This window comes from Protopterus annectens, chromosome 2.part0, assembly GCF_019279795.1.
Source record: "Protopterus annectens isolate FY-2018-M chromosome 2.part0, PAN1.0, whole genome shotgun sequence".
NCBI lineage: Eukaryota > Metazoa > Chordata > Ceratodontiformes > Protopteridae > Protopterus > Protopterus annectens.
The window spans coordinates 1,126,055,285-1,126,079,413 of NC_056728.1; the positions used below are offsets into that span (position 1 = coordinate 1,126,055,285).

Here is a 24,129-nt window from a genome sequence, read left to right on the forward strand (position 1 = left end):
ACATGCAGTGACATTAGCTACTGGGTCCTCAAATGAAGGGGGACTCAAACTGCATCAAGTAATCAGTTAGCAGTAGTAAGTAAACCTTAAAGAACTTCTTACAGACAGCTAGGCTTGGTTGTATTTTGGCATGGATCCTACTGATGACTACCACTGAATGGTGGTCATAGCTATCCATTAATGGGGTAGCCACAGACAGAGGTTAATGGTGTTATATTACTGATGACTAGGTTCAGTATATCTCGGTCCCTGGTACAAGAGTAAACTATATGATCAAGAATGTGCACTAATGAAACTAGTGATGTGTTGTGTATATGTATTTGTAGTAGTGTATGTCTTTCACTTTATAGATCGTTGAAATCCCCAAGTGAATTGTAGATATCACAGACTGGGTTCTGTACTTTGCACAGAATATAGTAATGAATCTTGTTGATAGTTACTAGGATGTGTACGAGTTCAAGGTCATTTCTAGATTTGATAAGAATTTTGGAGGAATACTGACATATCACCACAAGTGGCTGAGATACCCTCACTAAAGTACCTGAATGGGTAGAAGGCATTGAATCCTGGTAAGGAGAAAGAGAGTGTGATTCATCACTTGTTCTAACTATGCTTCAGTAATGATACAGATGTCAAATTTTCCAGGGTCATGCGGCCTTCTAGGGAGGGCAATCTCTTACAGAGGCCTCTAGTGCCGAGCAGCATTACTTATTTTTGTCTTGTTTCGGCCACAGTGGAAGACATTGCCCAAAAACACAATATTGGGATGGAGAAAGTCTTGGATAATATATGAAACTGACAAAACAAAAACTTGACAGGAAAGTCTGTGTGGTTTAAATAAAACTTCTCTAGGGTGACCTAACCATTTTTGTGGATTTGTGGATGCATTTTTGTTAACCTTGACTGTTCTTTATCCACTGGAACTCTCTTAGTTTGTTCTCTCTCTCTTGTTATAATATATGAAACTCCTGAGGAGAGAGGGGCAGCTGGCTCCTTGCAAAGTGAGTAAGACTGTCAACCATCTCCTTACAAGTTAACACACATTAGACTCCATTGGAATGACACAAATAACTAAGCTAACTGTTAAAGCCAATTATATTATACTTAATAATCATAGCCAGCCCTAAGCATAGGCCAACAAGGCAACCACCTAGAATGCCACTTTAGCAAGGATGCTTTTCAATATTTATTTATTAATGAAAAGGTTCTTTTACTACAAAAATAAATACCAGAAAAGCACCCCTGCTAGAGCAGTGAGACAAGCACCTTAGGGATAAAGTCCTATAGTTTTTGCCGTTCCATTTGCTGGCCTACTGCTCATCCTGGCCATGACCTACATAGATAATGAATCAGGTAGATCATGGCTGGGACAGAGAAAGTCAACAAGTTCAAAAGTGAGAGTCTATTACAAAGAGAAGCTCAATGATGATGTGAGGTAAGAATAGGTCATGGGGGGGGGGGGCGCGAGGAAGAAATCAACAAATTCAAAAGTGACAGTCTGTTACAAATGGAAGCTTGGTGATATGTGAGTAAGTATGTAAGTATTTTTTCATTGTTATTTGCAGATAACTAGATCTTTTGGATGGCTGGGGAATGGCTTGTCCTCAGATGCCCCTGATTTTTCAGAAACTGCCTATTGTACCACATTTCAATTTCAGACTCCATACCTTCATAAAATGCATGCCAAAGCAAAATCTGTTGTTATAGCAATTTTCTGTTTATATAATCAGTATTTAAAATCTGTCCCTGATTTTGCCTCTCTCCCTGCCCATTATTTTAACTTTGTGCAGATGTCATGTACCAAGAGGTGAAGAGGCATATATCTTATATTTGTTTTATCCTGATAAACTATTGAGGGTGGCAGTCCTTAAAAAATGCCAGACATTGTGGTTCTGTGCTTCTCAAAGCAAATGTTTGTTAATGTAAAATGTGCTTGTTGTTGTACATAAATGGTGGCCTGACTTTGAGCGAATATGACTGACGGCTGCATTTTGCTCATTATTCTAAGTTTGCAGGTTTACTGCAATTTATGTTAGTGCAACTTGGAATACTTCAATGTGCATCTACTGTTTCCATTCATCAATGCTGAACTACAATCCATCGCTATCATGTTTAGTTATAACTGCTGGATGGGAACTGTCTGTAGAAAGAAAGTGATCCTCTTGTTTTCTCAGTTTGAAAAATCACTATCTGACTTTACAGGACTGTTGTGCATTTATTGTGATTTATGTGAAGCAACTTGAAATACTTTAATGAGTGGCTACTTGTTCCATGGAACAAAACTGAAATAATGCATGCTGCCATTTTAAGCTATAACTGTTGGGGAAGCTTTCTTTAGAAAGTAACTGACTTTCTTATTGTTTTCCTAATTTAAATTGTCACTATCTGGCTTTGCATGATTTGTGTATATTTACAGAAATACTGTGATTTCTGTGGAGCAACTTGAAATGCTTTAATGTGTGACTGTTTCCATGGAACAAAACTGAAATACAAGGCAGAACTTACTCTGAACACTCCACACTACTTTCTCCCAAGTTTAGGAGTGGCTTTAAAAGGCTGATGGCGAGAGTGTAATGTCCATGTGCGGCAAGCAGACTTCTGCTCCCCCAGCACTCCGCACTCCCACCATATAAACAGAGTCATCTCTTGCTAACACTTTTAAAAGCCTTGTGGTTCTGTGCTGCAGGATACAAGGGGGGTAGAAGCACCCCCCTCCTGATGGATGTTATACAACCTGACTTAATACAAAAGTAATGCAAGGCGTGACTGACTAGAGGTAGGAGTCAGGGTTTGCTATTTCATACCATGTCGGATGTTTAAAGGAAGTTTTACCAAAAACAATACATGGCTGTCATTTTTACATAATTACTGGGGAGGGCCTGGCCATAGAAAGTAAGTGACCCTCTTATTTTTTCAGTTTAATGAGTCACTATCTGATTTTGCAGGATTACTGTGCATTTGTAGAACTAAACTACTTTTTGTGAAGCAACTTGGACTACATTAATGTGTGGCTAGTGTTTACAGTGAAATCGATAGGGCTGAAATAAAACAATGACGTCATGTATTATATCAAACACATCTGAAGCAGCACTAACTGCCAAGCATGGCTTGTAGCTGTCTGTTGAAGTAAACTGCCCTCTTGATCTTCAATTTAATCAGTCACCATCTGGTTTTCATGACTAGTGTGAATCTGTGTGAAGTAAAATGGACTTCTGAAATGGACATCTGAGATATGCACAGACAAAATGGGTATAACTGTTAGGGCTGTCTTTAGTGGAAAAATGACTAGCTGCCTGCTGTTGCTTGCTGATATATCTGTTTTTGCAGGACAAATGTGAAATTTGTGAACCACCTTGGAGTACGTTTAATGTATGATTACTGTCTGTGTGGGCTACATTACATGGCCACCCACTTTTATCACAATCAGATGTCTGAATTTTACACAGAAGTGGTTATAACTGCTTGTTGGGATTGGAGGCTGTCTGGATGAAAGTAACTGACAATTCCTAATTTGCTCAGTTTAAGTCCTCTGGCAAAATAATAAAAAAACTACACAATACATCACAGAATATCCAGATCTTCACAGCTTCTGGGGCTTATGCCCCCTCCACACACACACACACACACACACACACACACGCACACACACACACACGCACACACACACACACACACACATTAAAGCTGTATAAGTCAATTTTAATACAGGCTGAGTGGTGCCCTCTGCCTTGAATCCCAGCTAAAACCAGTCCTTCTCATAAGTGTACACCGACAATTTCTGAAGCTTGTGTGGGGAGCTGGAGATGTCATTATTACTGCAACTTTTCTCACAAACCTCTGAGGTCACTGCTCTTGTGTTAGGCTGGGGAACGTTTGGGCTTTTCTTTAACTTTCCTCACAAACTTCAGGGGGTGCACAAAGCTTGTACAGGGTTTACTGTTTAAAAGTAACAAGCTGGAAACATTACTCTTTTTTTTTTCATTTTCCTCATAATGAAACATCAGGTGTATGCTTAGCCTGAGATACTAATAAGAACTACATGAGGTGACACATCAGTGGGGTACACAGAAGATGGCCATCTTTTGAGGGTAAAAATGAGGAGACGTATTATGTGGGGGGGTGCTGAAAAGTTCTAAACCCAACCAACTTTCTAAATTCTGAGGCTTATGTTGCCTTTATAACTGAAAAAGATGTTTTTTTCATCTTGTAAAGTGCCATTTTTAAGAACTGTAATGCTATGTTTTGACAATGTTTCAGAGCATTGATTGAATCATGTCAAACAAAAGTGTGGAATTTTCAAGTGTGGAACACCGAGCTGTCAAGAAGTTCCTATTCCTGCAAAAGAAAACACTAAAGGAAATCCATGAATGTATGATGCAACACTGACTGACAAGTGCCCTTCTTACTCAACTGTGAAGAAGTGTTGTGCAAACTTTCTTCCTGGAGATTCTGAGGCCGAAGGTGCAGCAAAGTATGGGAGGTCCTCAAATGGTGTCATCTTCTGAAATTGCTGACCATGTCCATGACCTGATTTTGGCAGATCGGCAAATATTGGCTAAAACAATTGCTGAGACACCACAGATATCCAGGGAATGTGTTGGGTATATAATCCATGAGCAGCTGGGTATGCAGAAGCTGTCAACCAAGTGGGTGCCCAAATGTTTGAATGCCGATAAGAAAAGACGTTGAGCGTTCACTTCCAAAATTGATTTTGTGGCATATTTGTTGAGCTGGTGTCAACCTTTTGGAACTAGTTACTGTTGGTGAAACATGGTTACATCACTATGATCCTGAGACAAAATGGTCCATGCAATGGCAGCACTCAGGTTTACCAAGGCCAAAGAAGTTCAAGACCAGAAAGTCAGCAGGAAAGGTCATGGCCACAGTGTTTTGGGATCTGGAAGGTGCTGTCATGGCTGACTACCTTCCAAGGGGGCCAACAGTTAATGCAGAATACTGCTGTAATTTGCTGTGCTGACTAAAGGATGCATTGAAAGAAAAAAGGAGAAGGAAACTGTGAAATGGAGTTCTCTTTCTGCAAGACAATGAACTTGTTCACAAGGCTGGCAAAACAATGGATGTTTTGACAAAACTGGGGTTTGAGTGTATAGACCACCCACCCTACCCACCAGATCTTGCACCGTTTGACTATTTCCCATTTCCAAATCTTACCAAAATTTTGAAAGGACAGCAATTTTTGAGTGATTAGGTGGTGACTGCAGCAGAGGAGCAGTACTTCAGTGACCAGACTTCAGACTTTTTTTGGCAAGGTTACAGAAACGTCAGGCATGATGTGCCAAGTGTGTTGAACTTTGGGGTTAATATGTTGAATAACTTGTAAGTTTCATGGCTCTATGTCATTCCCTTCTAGATCGGGCTTAGAACATTTTAGCATCCCCTTGTAAAAGCATCAAATTGAAATACTTAATTTTCACAGGATCATAGGAGGTTACTAGGCTATTGGCCCTAAGGCCTCAACAAGCCTAGCCATGTCATACCCTTATTTCCTTAAGGACCAAGATATACAGTCTATGTTTGCATGTGAATCGAAGATCAATACTGGCTGCATTGCCTAAGAGGGACATAGTTGAAACTCCTGGTGTAAATTTAAGGTGTCCTATCCTTTTGTCCAGGTTATGTTTAAATAGGGTCATTGAGAGCTATGTTTTACATTAATTGGGAATTTATTCCAGAGGAGTGGCAACCTCTAAGAGATATATCTGTCTCTCCATCATATCCTGTTAATATCTCAGGCTAGGTTAAGGTCCATAGAGCGAGTGAATCTTGTCCCAGTGGATTTGTGGATGTGCAGCAGCTTCATTAAGACAGGGTCTGAGACTGCTCTGTAGGCCAGGCACAAGTAACATGCAAGCAGTCTATACGATTATAATTAAAGTGATAGGGCTTTCAGTCTGTCCATATAGGTCATGTTTTGTAGGCCCTGAATTTTCTTGGTGAGAAACCTTTGAGGTCTCTCCTGATGCTGCAGATGTCTGGTGAGATGCATACAGAAGGGAGCACTGTACTCTTATTGGTCTGGTAAAAGAAGAGTACATTTTACACCCAATTTAACACCAAACAGAGAGACATAGAAAATGACTTCCTTTTTTAAGATGGTGTAGGGAGGCAGGTACTATTTCTAGATATGATTTATTTATCACTGCATGTATTTGTCTGTTTATCGTGCACTGTTTGATTAACTTTTTTTTCCCAAACACCTTTATTGAATTATCACTTGTGACATAGGCAACTTTACATTCATATAAAAGTAATCACACTATAATTATCATAACAAACACTTCACATATACTGCTACATATCATATAACCTAAACAAAGTTACATAAATTATTCAATTCCTGCCTTTTTTTAAAACAAGAAACATCTTTATTAAACCATCACTTACTACACAGACAATCATACATTTATACAAATGAAAACAAACCACAACACAATCCTAGTTGCAATCATTTTACATCACAGTGGAAAACATTATACATCACTTATAATCTACCCAATCTTCTTTAGTCAAACATTACATAGCTCATTTAAGTCCTGCCACCTTTTAAACCTCATTCCTCCCTTGTATGTACTGTTCCCACAATTCTCATTTTTTTCTATGTAGTTTGCTCCTACCCTTTTCTAAAGATTTCAATTCCAGTTGTTTAATCTCTGTTACTATATTCACTACTTCCATTATATTTGGTTTAGATTATGATTTCCATTGCTTTTTTGGCAGCCACCATTATTAGATACAGCAAGGCCTTAGCATACCTAGGCAATTCTGATTCTGTATCAGAGCTCAGAAAAATCATCTCCCTCATCAGGCCAATCTGCCCACCCAGCATCTCTGACATTGCATCCTGCAGGAAATCTTTAAAGTCCAGCAGTCCACTGCACTCCCAGAAGATATGTTCCTAGTGCCCTCTTTCTTTCCCTATCACACCTCCATTTGCTGTCTGGCTGAGGAAAAATTCTCTGGAGTCTGCTTGAAGTATAGAAATATCTATGCAAACATTTCCAGGCAAAAATCCTAAATCATCTAGATTTTGACACATATTTGGGAGATTTGTATATATCCTCCCATTGTTTTGTTGGGAACTGCTTATCCAGTCTCTCTTCCCAATCCTTTCTAACATCTTCTGATTGACTCTTAAGAGTTATCATGCAATATTTTATATGATCTACTAATTATTCCTTTTTAATGGCAGCTTCTGTTCTAGATTACACTAAAAACTCTACCAGTGCTGGTCTTTCGTTTAGAACCCCTCTATTTCTTTCTCTTTGCCTATACTCTGATATCAGTCCCTGATAGGGAAGGCAATCACTAACCTGCAATCCAAATAAATTCTTCCCATTCTATCATCTTTTCCTTTCTAGTTATTTCCTCCCAATACCTTGGTTCCTTTGCCAGTTTTCTCCAATAAATTCCAGCTCCCTCTTGCCTGTTATCTATATCCCTAATCACAGTCATCCCTATTGGCAGAATCTCCTTTCTCCAATCCTGTGTTGGCTTAGTTGTTATACTTTCTGCTACTTTATGGATATAATATTCTGTATGATTATTGTTATTCTTCTTAAACGCCTGCACCCAAAATCCCAGTATCTCCTTGTTTCTTGAGCTTCCCTCATTTCATCATCATCATCCCTTTCCACTTTGAATTATAGTTTTCTGTTTGTGCTATGTACAGTAGTCTTAACAGTGTAGCTCTGAAATACCCCTTCAAATTGGGTAAACTGAATTAGCCCTGTTCTACTGGAAGAATCATCTTATCCCACTTGACTCTTGCCGTCTTCCCCTCCCAGAGAAAGTCCTTCAGTTCTTTATTAATTGCTATACACAACTTCTCCTCTGGTTGATAAAAATATGCCTGACCTGTGTATAAGACTAAAGGGACTAAAAACATTTTAACTGCTTGTATCTTATTATCCATATAACAAAGCTTCCATTTTCTCAGTTTTTGTTATTACCTTTTGTTTAGTCTCTTCCCACATATCCTTAGCTGCCACACTAGAATCATTTTTAATCCATACTCCTAAAAACTTCATTTTATCATGTCCCCATAAATATGGATATTCATGAACCAAGTCATATGTGGGTACATAATTTACTTCTATTGCCTTTGTTTTAGCTTCATTCATTTTATATCCCAAAATGATTTTGAAACTGTCTCAAAATGTTCCACAACACTGTAACATCCCTTTCTGGTTTTGTCAGGTATAAAATATCATATGCAAATAAAGCCAGCTTTTCTTGACTAAAATACCAATCATATCTTTAAATTTCTGAGTCCCTTATTTTCTTTATCAATGGTTCTAAACATAATGCAAGTAATAAACGGGAAAGAGGACACCCCAGCCTGGTTCCTCTGCTCAAGCAGAAATTATCAGAAAGCACCACACCCACTTTAATTTTCACCTTCGATCCCTCATATATCCTCCTAATCAATGTTATAATTTTTTCAGGAAATGCAAATGCTTCCATTGCCCTGCTCATAAAGTCCAAGCTTACTCTGTCATCTGCATCAAGACCCACCAACAATGGTATTTTCAAAAAATGCTCAAGTCTTTACAAACAGGTGTCGTGTTTATTGATTCTTCTGCAAGTAAGTGCTTTTGTTCCAAAATCTATTAACTAGGAACTTCATCAGACAACGCAAAAACCTGACTGCCTAGTTAAATACTTTTAAATCATGACATCACTTCCTGACTCACATTTAAAAAGAAAATACCTTACTTACTTACACAAAAGCTATTATTTAAAAACGGCTAACTCCCTTGCCTCTCCATCTCCATTCTCATTAAACGGTCCATTACTGAATCTACAGTACCTATTTATCTGGAAAAATTTCCATACCTTACCCATCCACAAAGGAAGTAACTCCTCTGAACTTGTTAACTTCAGGCTCATTGCAATTCTATTCACCCCTCTAAAATTCTTGAGAAATGTGTACTACAAACAAATCCTTCACTTCCTCCTACAAGTAAATCTACTTACTTCTCCTTAACATGGCTTTTGACCTAAATATAGCACCTCCACTGCCCTCATTTCATTTGTAAACACAATATCCCAAGCCAGAGACCATAACAAACTTGTCTCATGCCTATTTCTTGATCTCTCAAAGGCATTTGACACCATTTCCCACTCTCTCCTCCTGCACAGACTTTCCGATCTAAACCTCTCCACTTCCACTATCTTCTAGTTCACTAGTTACTTTAATGACTGACTCCAATCTGTTAAACGGCTCTCTGCAACTTCTTTTGCCTGTCAAGATGGGTGTACCTCAAGGATCAGTCCTTGGCCTATTACTGTTTAACATCTTTATCAGTCTATTATATATATCTCATGCCCCCAATCATCACTGGTGCAATATGCAGATGACTCCACAGTTATCATAGCTGATTCTCTTTGATCTAAATACAGTGAAACAGAAATCCTTCATATCCATTGAAAACTGGCTCACTAAGAACCAGCTTATTCAGAGTACAAAAAAGACTAAGCTCCTACTTTTCGTCCCCAAAACTATGAAACATCTTAAATCCTCCTTTTCTATCTCATCCCTCATTAACACCCCTATCTCCATCAAATAGCACACCAAACTAGTAGGGGGTCATCATTGATGACCATCTCAAATTTCATCTGCACATTGTCAACATAAGAAAACCCACAAAAAACTTGGACTCCTTTACAGGAGCAAGGAAATGTATCCAATAAAGCTAAAATCTCACTATCCCATGCCTACCCCCTACCCACCCTATTCTATGGCTCACAAATCCTTACTACCCATCAAACCACTCTAACAAAACTTGAATCCACCTACAATAAAGTTGCCAGATTAGTAGCAAACCATTCCTACCACTCACTCCACTGCCTTGCTCTTAAAAAGTTAAGCTAACTAGGATTCCCCACCAGCTGCTTCTCTCTCAACTTCAGGTAATTCATTCTATTTTGTGTTTGCCCTCCTTCTGTCCCAACATTGCCTGTGATGTCTCTCTCTACTCCCCTCCAAGGTACCTATGAAGCTCCAAACAAAACCTTCTCCAAATCTACAAACCTAAAACAAAAATAGGACAAAACCTCTACAGTTACTCCCCAGCCCAATCCTGGAACAAACTTCCCTTGGATGTTAGAAATATCAGTCACCCACTTAGATTCAAAAATGCTACTAAAAACCATTAAAACAGGATATGGATATGTCACTGCAACTATCCTCCTTGAATGATCACCCCATACTCATCACCTCCCTCTCACCTAACCTCCTTTCTTCTACACTCAACGACTAATATGCTACCTCTTTACGTACAGCATTTATGCTGCGCATCTCAGTGAAGTACTCAAGACATTCTCTGAAAGGACTGCACAGCTTGATTTTATTGATGTAAATATGCATATACTCTCTGGATTTGTTGATTATGTACTTTATATTATGTATATTCACTTTAATTTTTCATAAATCTGAAATTACGATTTTCTACTTGATTTTTGTAATTGTGGAGCTTTTCTCCCTGGGCATCTGCTGAAAAAGGGCTTTGGCTCAGTCTGACTAACCCAGTCAACAAATGTGAAATAAATAAATGCAGCAGCAAACAGATGAACAAGGCAAACTGTGAGGAAAAAAACAGGAAAAATAAAAGTAATCTGGATGGTGTGGGTAGGCCATGATGGGGGGCACCACGTGATATAGGCATGTCTGTGTGGGGGTTGTAGGCAAAGAAGAGGGATGCCATGAAGCCCTTTTGCCTAGGGTGCCAGTTGAGTAAGGCTGGCTTTGTTAATTTCAACATTTTTCTGGCCCAGAATATTTTGCAGAAAAACTGTTAATATTTTACCTTTTAACTTACAATGTTCTATTCTGCAAGCAATTTAGTAGTGTATCGTCTAAGGCCTAACAACTGGTTGCTTTTACTAAAGCTTAGCAGTTTCATTAACCTATACTGCCCATATTACGTATAAGGAACAGATAGTATTCAAGTGGGCTACAGAAGAACCTATGAGTCAGAACTGTCAATGTGATTTGCTCAGAAAACAAGCTTGTTTAATTGCTTCATTAGACATTTGCTGCATATTTATAATACTGGGAAAGATTTGTGACTATCCACCACACAGTATTGTAGCACTATATCAAAGCACCAACACATGGTTAGCCTGAGATATAGCCATCTAATGGGGCTACATATTGGGAAAACTGTGGGACAGATTCAGAAAACTTTGTTGCATCATGCCAACTGAAACTGTATGATGAACAGCTACTAGAAGGGTGAAAGAGATTCAGAAATCCCAGCTACAAAATGTGTCTCGTCAAATAATGTGGACAGCCCTGTTATATGCTAATGATTATCTAATGAAGCACTGCATATGATGAGGCAAAACAAGATGACAAAGCAATTCAGAAATATCAATATGCTTCACAATGACACTATGCTTACTTGCATTTGAACACAGCTATGTGCCCATGTTCAGCTGGAGCACATTGCGCAAATATGTTTGGGGTTGCCACAGCCATAGTTTATTCACATCTAAAGGAAGCTCTCATTGCAGCTGCTTTGCCTAATGGTGTGTGATAATGCTAGCAGAATTACAGGGTCATCCAACCATACTTAACATTTCATGCCCTCCATAACACCGACATAGTCGACAGGGGCACCATGCAACAAATATTGGACATGTGTCAGCTTCATCTCCAGCCCCGTGGGAGTAATGGAGTACTTATCTCAGTGGGTACTAAGGTATGGGTAACTTTACATATATTAACCACAATGACCTTTCATCGACTCATTAGGGAGTTAGTGGTGGTATCTCTAGCATCTGTATTGAGAATATGCCATTAGTTCTTCAATGCCATGCTTAAGAATAGACTAGCCACAATGAAATACATCCCACACCTGGTGGGCTGGGAAGGAGGTACATGAATCACAAAGGGTATTACTCCATCAATGGCCAGACGGCCTGCAATGTATGAGATATCTACAATGTGTGCGCAAGCCACTCAGGCAGTTTTCATGACTTGCGTGTATGGCACATATATGACCTATATCAGTGGTTTGCAATGAGCGACTTCCCAAAGGGGCATCTTGTTGGTGATGCTGGATATGCCCTGGAATCCTGGCTCATGACACCCATCAGAAATCATACAATCAATCAAACCAACCAGGAGTACAACTGAGCACTATCACAAAACAGAAACATTAGAGTATGTGTGTGCTTGGGCTGCTGAAGACATGCTTCCACTGTCCAGATCCATTCATTCAGTGGTACCCTGTAGTATGACCCAGCCACATGCACTAAAATACTGACTGTGTGCAGTTTTACACACTATTCTAGTTAGGAAGCAGTTACAACAGGATGCCCTGTTGCAGGGCCCGCATTTTCCAGAACCACACACAACAGCAGCTGAGACATAAAAGGAATCAAAGGAGGAGCTAGCAGAAGTGGATGACCAAGCCAGACACAGTTTGGCACAGTATGCCATGGTACTAGCAAAGAGGCAGCAGATTGTACATAGCTTTTAAGAGTTAAATAGATACACTATAGATAAAGTGATGCATACAAATATACAAGACTATGCTTACCTATGTATAGGCTGGCCATATTGTTTATCAGACATAGAAAACACATGTAACAATGTACAAAGGGCATGACACAGTTATCCTTTGCACAGGTGGAAAATGAAGTACATGAGAACATATCTTTCACATAGAAGTGTGTGAGTATGAGTGCTGATGTTTAGCAAAAGACAATGTGCTTTTATGGGTAGGGTGAGAACTGAATTGGGGGCTAAATACTGAGAAGGGCCAAGGTCAGTGTATATCTGGGATGTGCTGGTAACTGAGGTAGCAAGAGTGTGTGTGTGTGTGTGTGTGTGTGTGTGTGTGTGTGTGTGTGTGTGTGTGTGTGTGTGTGTGTGTGTGCATGCGCACATGTGCGTGTGTCTGCATGGATATGATCTCAGTACTTAGTACTACTTGACATACTGGACAGGTCCAGGGCATGCACGACAGAGGTTTCAGCTTGCCCCTGCCCATGGCAGTTGACTCTGCCAGAAGCTGCACTGGCTGTACTACAACCTTGGTTAGATGCTTCTGTGCTATGTGACTCTGACTGATGTCTGCTGCAGGATGTGACATCATGATGACAACCAAAACCACAGGAATGCTCACTTCTGGCTATAGACATCTCCACAATAGATGTAGTTGTGAAACTGATAAGGCTGCAGGTGTAGGATCTTGCCTATCCATGGCCATGCTGGCTAACATCTGAGAATATAGCAGATAACTGGCCAAAAGGATGTCCTTTTGCCCTCTGCCTGATGATCCAGTGTAGATGATGCATGGTCCAATGTGTGATTCAGTCTAGCCAACAAACAACACATACAGTTCATGCACTCCTATGAGTTAGCATGCACAGCCTGGATCATCCTCAGCATCTCAGTCATGGCTGTGATGGAACTAGCCTGGGCCTCCAAGACTGCTCTTCACATACCCTGAATTGTACCCATTGAACACCAGTCTCAGGGGGTGGGCAGTAACCATATCTCCAATGAGCACCATTACCAACCCCACCTGTGTGGATCTCCTGATCCATGAGGGATAGAGTCAGATTTTGACAGTAGTGTAATAGGGGCCACCACACTGCCCTGATCTATAATGTCCCCATCAACCTCTTCTCTCTCAGATGTGTGTGTGCCCTGGGTATCTGCAGGCAGAGAGAATGTGTCAAAGTTTGTTTAGAGAAAGCTGTGGTCACACTCCTTTTGTCACACACCCACCCTGACTGTGCTAACTCATCCCTGCCATTATTATCAAAGGCTGCAGACCCTCCAACATCACATGGGGCAGTTGTACAGCACTGGTACCAGATAAGGATTCACCTGTAAATACACCAAATGAAAATAATGTCCAGTGTAAGCATGGCCCAGTACCACAACTACACATGCAGCTGATATCTTTGCAGGTTTAAATGTGAGAAAAAAATAATACCCCAGACCATAGCTTGTGCAATGGATATGCTTGTTGGAGCCTTGATGTAATTATTAGCATAAGTCAGACAGATTTAATGAAGTGTAGAGAGACTATGAGGTAACGAGGACTTGCAGCTGTTGATACAATGAACTAGGATTTCATGCCTAGGGAATCTGCAGTTGAAACCCCCCTGAAGCCTGTATAACTCTGTCCCAACATCCAACACTACACTGTGGGACTTTTTGGAGGTGGTACTGCCTTTAAGCAAAGCAATGAACTCCTCTATATCCATAACAGGTGATTTTATTGATGGCTCACCACCTGTTGCCCTATTTTCCTGAGCCAGGGATACTGCTTTTTGAGTGGAGGCATGAATCATATCTGTGGCACTGCAGTGGACCATTTCACAGGCATAGACCTGATCATCCACATCATAAACATTGCTGACAATTTCAGCCCATGCACAATCATAAAAGGGCTGGTGAGTGGAATGGTCAGCAAAGAGCCATCACCCATTGAGATGGGGGGGCCTCCAGTTTCTCCTCATTCACTGCATTTGTAAAGTTTGGTTTGATGGTGAATCTGGAACCACCATCAGATGCAGTACATTTCTTTGGGCCCTGCTTTTAGACATAGCCCTGTTGGTATGGAAAATAGTGGAATTAGCAGCCTTGTTCCAGCATGGCCATTAATAATCCTTACACTACTGCTACTATCTTAGTAGGCCATTTAGCATGCTGTAGTGGCGCTTGAAAGAGAGACATCTGTATCCACAATCCTTAAGTAAACATCAGGTGTGTATAGTGTGCTGAGCACATACTGTCAACAACATAAGTACATAACTGCAACTAAACACACAACCATTACAACAGCACTGTTAAAATGTTTAAACCAATTATATATGTGCAAAGTACACAACACTACAAAAGTATCAAACAGTGCTATCAGTATGAGCTCAGATGTGTTTCTACCATCTACCCTAACAATTCTACAATCAGTACACATGCACTGTTATCCATAATAGACTTGTGAACAGCACCTGTATAAGTACTGACAAAATGCCATCCCCTATAGGCCTTACAGTAAAAAGCAAACACAAAGCTAAAGTTATACAAATAAACAGATGTGGTAAAACTAGTGTTTATCTTATTTAAGCAGTTATCTTCTTGAGGGGAATTTTTATTTATTTATTTACATTTGTTTACCGGGAATGTCCGACTGGGCCAGGAGCCCATTTTCAGCAGAGGCCCGGGGAGAAAAGCTCCACAGAAATATAGGCAAAATACAATAATTAGATAGGACAATCGTATACATATTAAGATGCAGAATACACATCATCTAGCTAGTCTATACAAAGAAGTATTCAATACAGTTTCCTACTAAATACAGGTTCAAAAAGAAAAACATGCATTTCAGTAAAGATCATTGTGAGAATAAAATTAGGACTTGTACATATTAAATAATAATTATGAACAAATATTTCATATATATATATATATATATATATATATATATATATATATATATATATATATATCTTTATTTTTTTGAGTAGAGGGAGAAAATGACGTAATGAGTGGACAGCGTGATGAGAGAGTTATAGACATCTTATCAGTCAGGTTTTCTCCAACAGCAGTTTGAAATTGGTAGATTCATATGTGTTCTGGAGGGTGTGGGGTAGAGAGTTCCATAATTTGGCTACATGATTTGAGAATAGGGCTTCACCGTGAGTGTTGTTAGCTTTGGTTACTGTGAGAAAGTTTCTTTCTGCAGATCTTAGACTTCGTGGCCATGAGTAGGCAACAACAAGTTCCTTGAGGGATGGTCAATTATCAGGATGGAAGATGATATTGTGTGTGAATTTAAGTTGGTAGAGATACAGACGACTAGGTAGCTGGAGCCAATTTAATTTATGTAGAAATTCAGTCAAATGAAATTTCAGTCATATGAAGGAGACCCATATATACACACACACATATATATATATATATATATATATATATATATATATATATATACACACACACACACATATATATATATATATAGAGAGAGAGAGAGAGAGGGTTTCTGTCTATACACACTGAGCAGAGTGGAGGAGAGGTGTTGACTACAACTGTTAGCTGAGATATACAAGTATCCTGTTTTTTTCGATTATTTATACTGATTACTTCTAGCAATTTATATATAGCACTTTTTTATTGCCTGCTGCACAGTTTTTGAGTGTATTTTTATTGCTATTAACTAATCTGCACTGGTAACTGATTTGTTTGCAGTTAAAAAAGCATTCTGTAGAGTCTCATTGCTCCTTTATCTGTTTAAAAACTTTCATTTTGTGGATTTCTGTAGTGCTTACTGTCTGTAGGATAATAGCTTTAGTATTGTCCCCACCAATCTGATTTGGGACACTCCTCCCAGTCTAGTGTCATTAACTCATTCTACCTAATACAGAGAGAACATTGTAAGGCCCTCTGTTTCTCCTTTTTATCTTTCAAAAAAAAAAATGTTTCCCTGAATCTCCTTGGTTCTGACTGTGCTTCTCAAACATTCTGGAAATATAGAGTATATTTTAGAGCATTTATTATAACTGTAATTGCCTTAATATTGCTACAACTCAAGTGCTGTAGGTTGCACTGCATCTGAAGTGTTTGTGTGTTTTAACTGTTTTTCTGTATATATCAGGGTTGCCAGATTTCCAGCCCCCCAGGTAGGGACGAAAAAAAAACAGAAGGTCTCTCGCGGCAAGTGAAGACCAAAAAAAAAAAAAAAAAAAAAAAAAGCTCTTTAATGCACTAAACACGGAGCTCCTTGTGTTTAATGCATTGCAGTTCCGCATTCAACACAAGTAGCTCCGTGTTTAGCGATTTTTGATTGGCCCGTATACCAGCATATGGGCCAATCAAAAATCGCTAAACACGGAGCTTCTCGTGTTTAATGCGGAACACAAGAAACTCCGTGTTTAGCAATTTTTGATTGGCCCATATGCCAGGTATACGGGACAATCAAAAAAAACAAACAAAGCGGAGGCTGGCCGGGATTTAAACCGACAGGGCAGGACTCGGGATCAGGCTGCTAATCTCGGGACAGTCCCGCCCAAATAGGGACGTCTGGCAACCCTGGTATATATAGACTTCTCTGTATATGTAGACTAGCTACTTATTCTGCTGTGTTACTGCCTCTTAAATCGTTTTTCAGTTGTGCACTTGCCTTGCTTCATTTAAAAAGTTTTAAATTGCTAATTTTGTAGAGTTTTAATTGCATTTACTGTTTAGGACTACACACTCATGTGTGTTAGCCTTTTCTGTGTTTATTTACTGTATTATTGCATTGTTTAGCCTGTTTCAACAAAAAAAAAAATACTATCTTGTTTGCTCATCTCCCACCTTTTCTAGCCAGTCCATATCCCAGGCTTTGCTTGTCTCAGGACTTTTATTTTCTGTGCTCAGAGCTATCCTTGCTGTGGTAGTGGGAAGTCCTACTGCTTAGCAGTGGGACTGGTGAGCATTGTACTGCCTATCTAACACTAGAGGAGTGGTTTCCAGCTCTGAAATTGTAATTTTATTAGCCTTTTTGGGCTGATTTCTATCCCTTTCAACTTTCTGGCTTAAAAACGCATGTGTTTGGCTACAGTTAAACTATTCCCGCTGCCAAAAAGTCTGCTCTTCAAATTTTCCCTTAGTACTAGCTGGTTTCTCAGTAGCAGCACTATATTCTGAACCCCTGTGACTAGCACTTGCTCTAGAACCTGCTGGAAAGCACTAGGAAGCCTGAAACTGATTCAAGCACTCAGCTCTCTTTGTCAATAAGGAGAAATTAATCATAGGCACTAAACAGCCTGTAATTGCAGAGTACCTTGCAAAGGTAAGAGAAAACAGTTCTTAAACTTTACAAAAAAGCACCTAAACAGGCATGTCCAAGGGTCAGCTTCCAGTGATTTCTCCTGTCCACCTGGTGAATCTGGGCATACTGGGGCAGTGCGGCAACTGCCTCATGTACACAGACAATCCTCTCCTCCTACCAACCAACACTACAACCTGCGAGAGATGCACTTACATAGCCAATCTGGAAGCTAAGCTCTCTCCGGCCAAGATTATGCTAGACAGTCAAGAGGAGACGGTTAACACCTGCATTACACCTCAAGCAACTCATGGCCCTTCAAAACCCACACCATCAACACCCACACATAGCAACATTAAATCCACATATGCGGAGGCCCATAACATTAACCTGCCCAAGCAACAAGGACCTCTGAAGCCGAAATGCAAACAAACACCAGTCACAACCAAAGTGACACATAGCTCACAACACCAGTGTGTCACCCAACAACAGCCCCTAAGGCAAGACAATGTACCCAACACTTTAGTCATAGGTGACTCTATAGTCAGGCACACTGATGTCCCACTCACCAGGCTGAACAAGGAGAAAATTACAGTCAGCTGCCTGTCAGGTGCCAGGATCCGCCAAATAACGCATGCATTCAAGTCACTCCACAACAAGTACAAATATGACTCTGTCATTGTCCATGCTGGAGTGAATGACTTGAGACGTACCTCCCTGGCCTACATGAAAAGAGACATGGAAGAGCTCTTGGATCATGTGACCCAGGCAGGTATGACCCTAGCCCTGAGTAGCATCCTGCCTTCACCCAGAATGATACCACAGTATAAAGACAACATGATTGACTTCAACAATTGGCTAAGCTTCTGGTGTCATTCAAAGGGGATCCAGTATTTGTCTGCCTGGGAAGACATGATCGACAAACCACGATGCTTTGCCAGAGATGGTCTGCACCTGTCACCCCTGGGATTCAGGTTACTGGCTAAAGCTCTTGCCACCCCTATAGTGCCTTTTTTAGGCAAGGTTCAAAGGATAAAACCACCACAGTAACAGATACAAGCATGAAAAATCTGAAGGTAATGCTACTCAATGCTAGAAGTCTAAACCTCAAAATGCACTCTCTCGAGGCACTCCTAAAACTGGAGAACATCCATATCTGTGCAGTAACTGAGACCTGGTTCAAGGCTCCAGAGAGCACCCCTGCAATACCAGGCTACAATTCTTACCACACTTTTCGGCCACAAAACCAAGACCGAAACACTAAAGGTGGAGGAGTGTCCATAGTCACCAAGGATATTCACACCTCCAGGCTAGTTGCCCAACACAATGCATCTGAAATTCACCAGGTGCAACTAACACTAGGTAAGACTGCAATCCAAATTGTAGCTTGCTACAGATCCCCCCACCATGCCCCAAGATTCTCACTACACCTTTCTAAACATACTGGAAAATATTAAGATACAACCAAACACCCTAATACTGGGTGATTTCAACTACCCTGCCATTAATTGGGAAAACTACTCGGGTACCAACTCCTTTTCCCAATGGTTCTTGGAATTCATAAATTCCAACGCCCTGGATCAACTAATCCATTGTCCCACCAGGGGAGCCAATATCCTAGGCCTGGTCATTACCAACATGGGAGATAGATGCTCCACACCAGTGGTCACCCCCTCATGGGTCAGGTCTGACCATAAGCAAATCACCTTTGACATCCACATCCCACCCCCACCCCCCAGTAAGGAAACCTCCTTAAAAAACTTCTCCAAAGCCAACTTCATGCTACTGAAGTCAGAAGTGAAAAACTTCACAACACCCACGCAGACGGGATCTGGAAGTTCGACTGCAGAATCCTACACAAAGGCACTGTACGAGCACATCCACTTGTGCATGAATTGTGCCATCCCAAATAGAACCAAGATGCTCTTCTCCAAAAAAAGGAAGCCAATCTGGTGGTCCTCTGCTATAAACAAACTATACAACAGAAGGAAGAAATTGTTACAGAAAAGAGGAACATCCCAAGATGCAAAAAAACTCCCTCACGAGCCTCAGTAAGAAGCTGAGACCCATCATAAAATCCTCAAAAGCTAATTACGAAAATAAAATTGCCAAAGATTCCAAAGACAACCACAAGGCATTCTATAGTTATGTCAAGAATCTAAATGGCAATGCTCAGATCTGCTCTGAGCTACAACAGAATGGCATTAAATATACTGATCCCAAGGATATTGCCAATATCCTGGCAGATCGATTTACTGCCAACTTCATCCCCCTCTCACCCCTTAAAGGGCCCATCTCAATACCAAAAGATTGCCAAATTCCGATAATCACGGCCACAAAGGCAGAAACTGCACTCTCCAAAGCTAAGAATACAGCATCCATGGGACCAGATGACATCCCAGGCTGTGTACTACATGAACTACAAAATGAACTGGTACCTCACCTAAGTGTCATGTTTAACCATAGCCTCACCTCAGGCTTTGTGCCCACTGAGTGGCGCACAGCTACAGTTATCCTGCTCCAGAAGGGATGATCTGCCTTGGATCCCGGGAACTACCATCCCATCAGTCTGACAAGCCTGATCTGCAAGGGCATGGAACGCATTATCATGGAGCTTATAAACAAAGACATTGGCAACCTTCAAACACTGGACCCCGCCTAGTTTGGGTTTGTGAAGGGCCGATCTTCTCTCCTGAATCTAATTGACTTCTTCGAATCAGTCTCCAGAGCTGTGGACGAGGGTAAGGTGGTCCACACAGCCTATCTGGACCTCGCCAAGGCCTTCGACACCATCCCCCACTCTGGAATCATAGATAAACTTACTAAGCTGGGCATAAATCCCTATGTCACTCGATGGGTTGCCAACTGACTTACTGACAGAACCCAGACTGTAAAAGTAGCTGACTCCAAATCCAGCTCCAGACAAATGACAAGTGGAGTACCTCAGGGTTCAGTCCTGGGATCACACTTGTTTGGCATCTACTTCTCTGAAGTACAGGCCAACACTAAGGGACTCTGGCTAACAAAGTTTGCAGATGACTGCAAACTGGGAGCCATTACTGAATCCCCAAATGATGTGGATATTCTACAAAAAGGCCTTACAGAAAACAGATTCCTGGTGCCAGAGCCATGGGCTCAAGCTTAATGCCAAGAAATGTATAATTATCCCCTTTGGAAAAAAACATGTACCCAAGAATTACCACATAGGTGGCAGGATGCTAAACATCGAAAGTGTGATGAGAGACTTAAGGACACAGGTGGACAGTGGTCTCACTTTTGATAACCACATCACCCCAACAGTCAGGAAATCCTTATACGTGGCACACCTCATCACTAAGGGCTTTTCATCCAGAAAAAAGGAGGTCATTGTCCCACTGTACTCATCCCTCATTAGACCCATTATAGAGTATAATGCCCCGTTTGGTATGTACCTCACAAGACATCTGCAACACCTGGAAAGGCCACAGAAATATCTCACTAAAAGAATCACAGGCCTAAAGCAGATGCCATATGCTGACCGTCTAAAAAAACTCCAGCTATACTCTGTGGCTTATCGTCTACTCAGAGGCGATCTCTGCTTAACATACAAGGCCATGTCAAACCCTGAGCTGTTGGACATGCTACACTTAAAGAAATCCCAATCCCTCAGAGCCACACGCTCCAGGGATATAAAACTTGTCATCACAATGAACAAAACATGCTGGAGGGATAGGTTCTTGACCCAGAGACTCCCCATACTCTGGAATAGACTGCCCATACACGTCGAGCAGAGTGCCTCATTGGCCCTCTTCAAAAGAAACCTTGATGATTGGATGGGAGATAGGAAATTCACCCCAGGGATCATGTCAGTCGCCCTGCTAGATAGGGGCCCAGAGAAGTAAATATTGTGGGAAGAAATCTCCAGGGAATTGTTATGGCTAGGCTTGCATAGGCCCTAGGGCCGATAGCCTAGTACCAACCTATGAACCTAGATATATATATATATATATATATATATATATATATATATATATATATATATGTATATATATGTATATATATCTATATATATATATATATATATATATATATATATATATGTATATATGAATCTAAAAAATCATATTATGTCAGAAGCCTTTTTTACATGTCTTGTGAAATGCATTATGTTTAACTATATCATTAGAAACAACGGGAAGAATACAGTTTTCATTGTGTTTGTATTTATTTTCCTCTGTCCTCTGTCACTATCCTTTCTCAGATATATTTTTTGTTTTGTTTTTCTTTTATTTGTTTTATTGTTTGCAACACAGCAATCTGCATTTAGCCCATCTGAAAGGCTTGTTGGCCTTTCACAGTTGGCAGCAGCAAAATCACCACCACCAATAGCTGAAGCACCAATCACATCTGTATCCCAGCTTGCAATAGTTCCCTTCACACCTCCTGCCCTACATGCACCACATTATCAGGAAGTTCTGCACTGCAGACTGGTACAGTGCCACTTGCCAGTAGTTACCCATTGGCAGCTGGCAGGCACTGTGACGATATGAGTGACAGAAGAACATGCCCACTGCAACCTAAGTCAATGCAGCGATATACATCCAAACCCTTGCACCCCTCCAGCCTGTTATAACCCCCCAACCTCCTTAAAGTCCTTAACCTTCATCACCATCAATCTCCAAAGCATTAGAAATAAAACACAACACCTACATGCCTGGTTACACAAAAACACATCCCTGTCCAGCACTGGCTCCACCTTCTGAACCTGCACCAGTGTTGACATTACCAACAGTAATACGTATTCTCCCACTGTGTCTCTTCTGACAGAGACTGCATCTGTGAATACCCAACCCGATTTTCTAACCAGGTCTTCCTTTCTTTCTTCTCCATGCTCAACCCTGTTGGTTTAGCAAGCTTCCCCTCACCATTGACTTCCCTCTGATTAGTCAGTTTCTCCTTCTACAAATTGTTCTCCATCCCAGAATTGCATTATTCCACACCCTGTAAGTCTTGTATGTTTTCCCTGCAACCTAGCCCACCTCTCTTTCCTCTTCCTTCCCCAAGTTTCCCTTCTCTTAAAAAAATAAACAATGAGTAAAAAGGTCACACTGAAAAAACAATCAGTAAAAACTAAAAGAACATTCTAGCCTAACTAGAATTTCCGCTGTGTGCTTCCTCAAACCTTTTGTATTAGAGGCACATGGGATATATGCAAATGACCCTTAAGAATATCAGGTGTTTCAGCTATATGGGGATTCTGAATGCCTTGACTTTTTTCTTTTTAAGTCGTTTAATGGACAAATTCAATCCAGCACTGTTAAGAAACCAACCTCGGAAATGAACAAAAATAGCCAAAAGTGCAACGCCACATCCACAGTACTCATGTTGTTTAAATTCTGTAGGTTTAGTAACTTCAATAAATTCCAGTAACGTTCAGAAAGTTTAATGCAACAAACAACGTTTTCGTCACTATGTTATAATAACTTCCTCAGAAAAGTTTATACAAACTACGAAGTTCAGCTAATTTAAAAAGTGCCTCCAGAGATGATAGGGTATACATTCGTCCTATCATAATGTAGTGTTCGTGAATTAAGTCAGTTGTCATAGAAACTCAACTGAATTCAGTCACTATTAGTTTCTATGACAACTGACTTAATTCACGAACACTACATTATGATAGGACGAATGTATACCCTATCATCTCTGGAGGCACTTTTTAAATTAGCTGAACTTCGTAGTTTGTATAAACTTTTCTGAGGAAGTTACTATAACAGTGACGAAAACGTTGTTTGTTGCATTAAACTTTCTGAACGTTACTGGAATTTATTGAAGTTACTAAACCTACAGAATTTAAACAACACGAGTACTGTGGATGTGGCGTTGCACTTTTGGCTATTTTTGTTCATTTAATGGACAAATTCAAGCCAATAAATCCAAACCCCACTAGCTGTGGACATGCATGTTTTGGCTCTGTTATGGCCTCATCAGCACCACAAGTGGACTGTCTGAGTAAGCATTAGAAACACAGGGTTGTTATACCCAGCTAGGGTGTCTGCAATTCTAGCTTGGCTCAATTTTTTTTTAGTTTTTATTGATTTCTCTTAAAAAAAATGGGCACATGTCCCATAAAAAGTAGATCATTCTTCCTACCCTGCCTCCATACTGTTCATTCCTTAGATGCGTACCTTCTCTTCTACTCTCCTCTTTTTCTCCTTTTCATCTCTGCCCTATAGCCATATTTTCAACATTTAATTTGAACAAAAAAGCTAAACACACCATGTACATGCCCCAGAAAAGCTCATAGCATGATCTTTTGTGGTTGTACACTGTACGGCAGATTGTGAAAACCACCCTT

The 24,129-nt window shown here is 40.4% G+C and overlaps 1 protein-coding gene across 1 annotated transcript in view; it reads right to left on the reverse strand.

Annotated features, from left to right (window-relative positions):
- Positions 1-24,129, reverse strand: part of LOC122793371 (probable E3 ubiquitin-protein ligase HERC6) — a 962,939-nt gene that overhangs the window by 264,162 nt on the left and 674,648 nt on the right. The window lies entirely within an intron of this gene.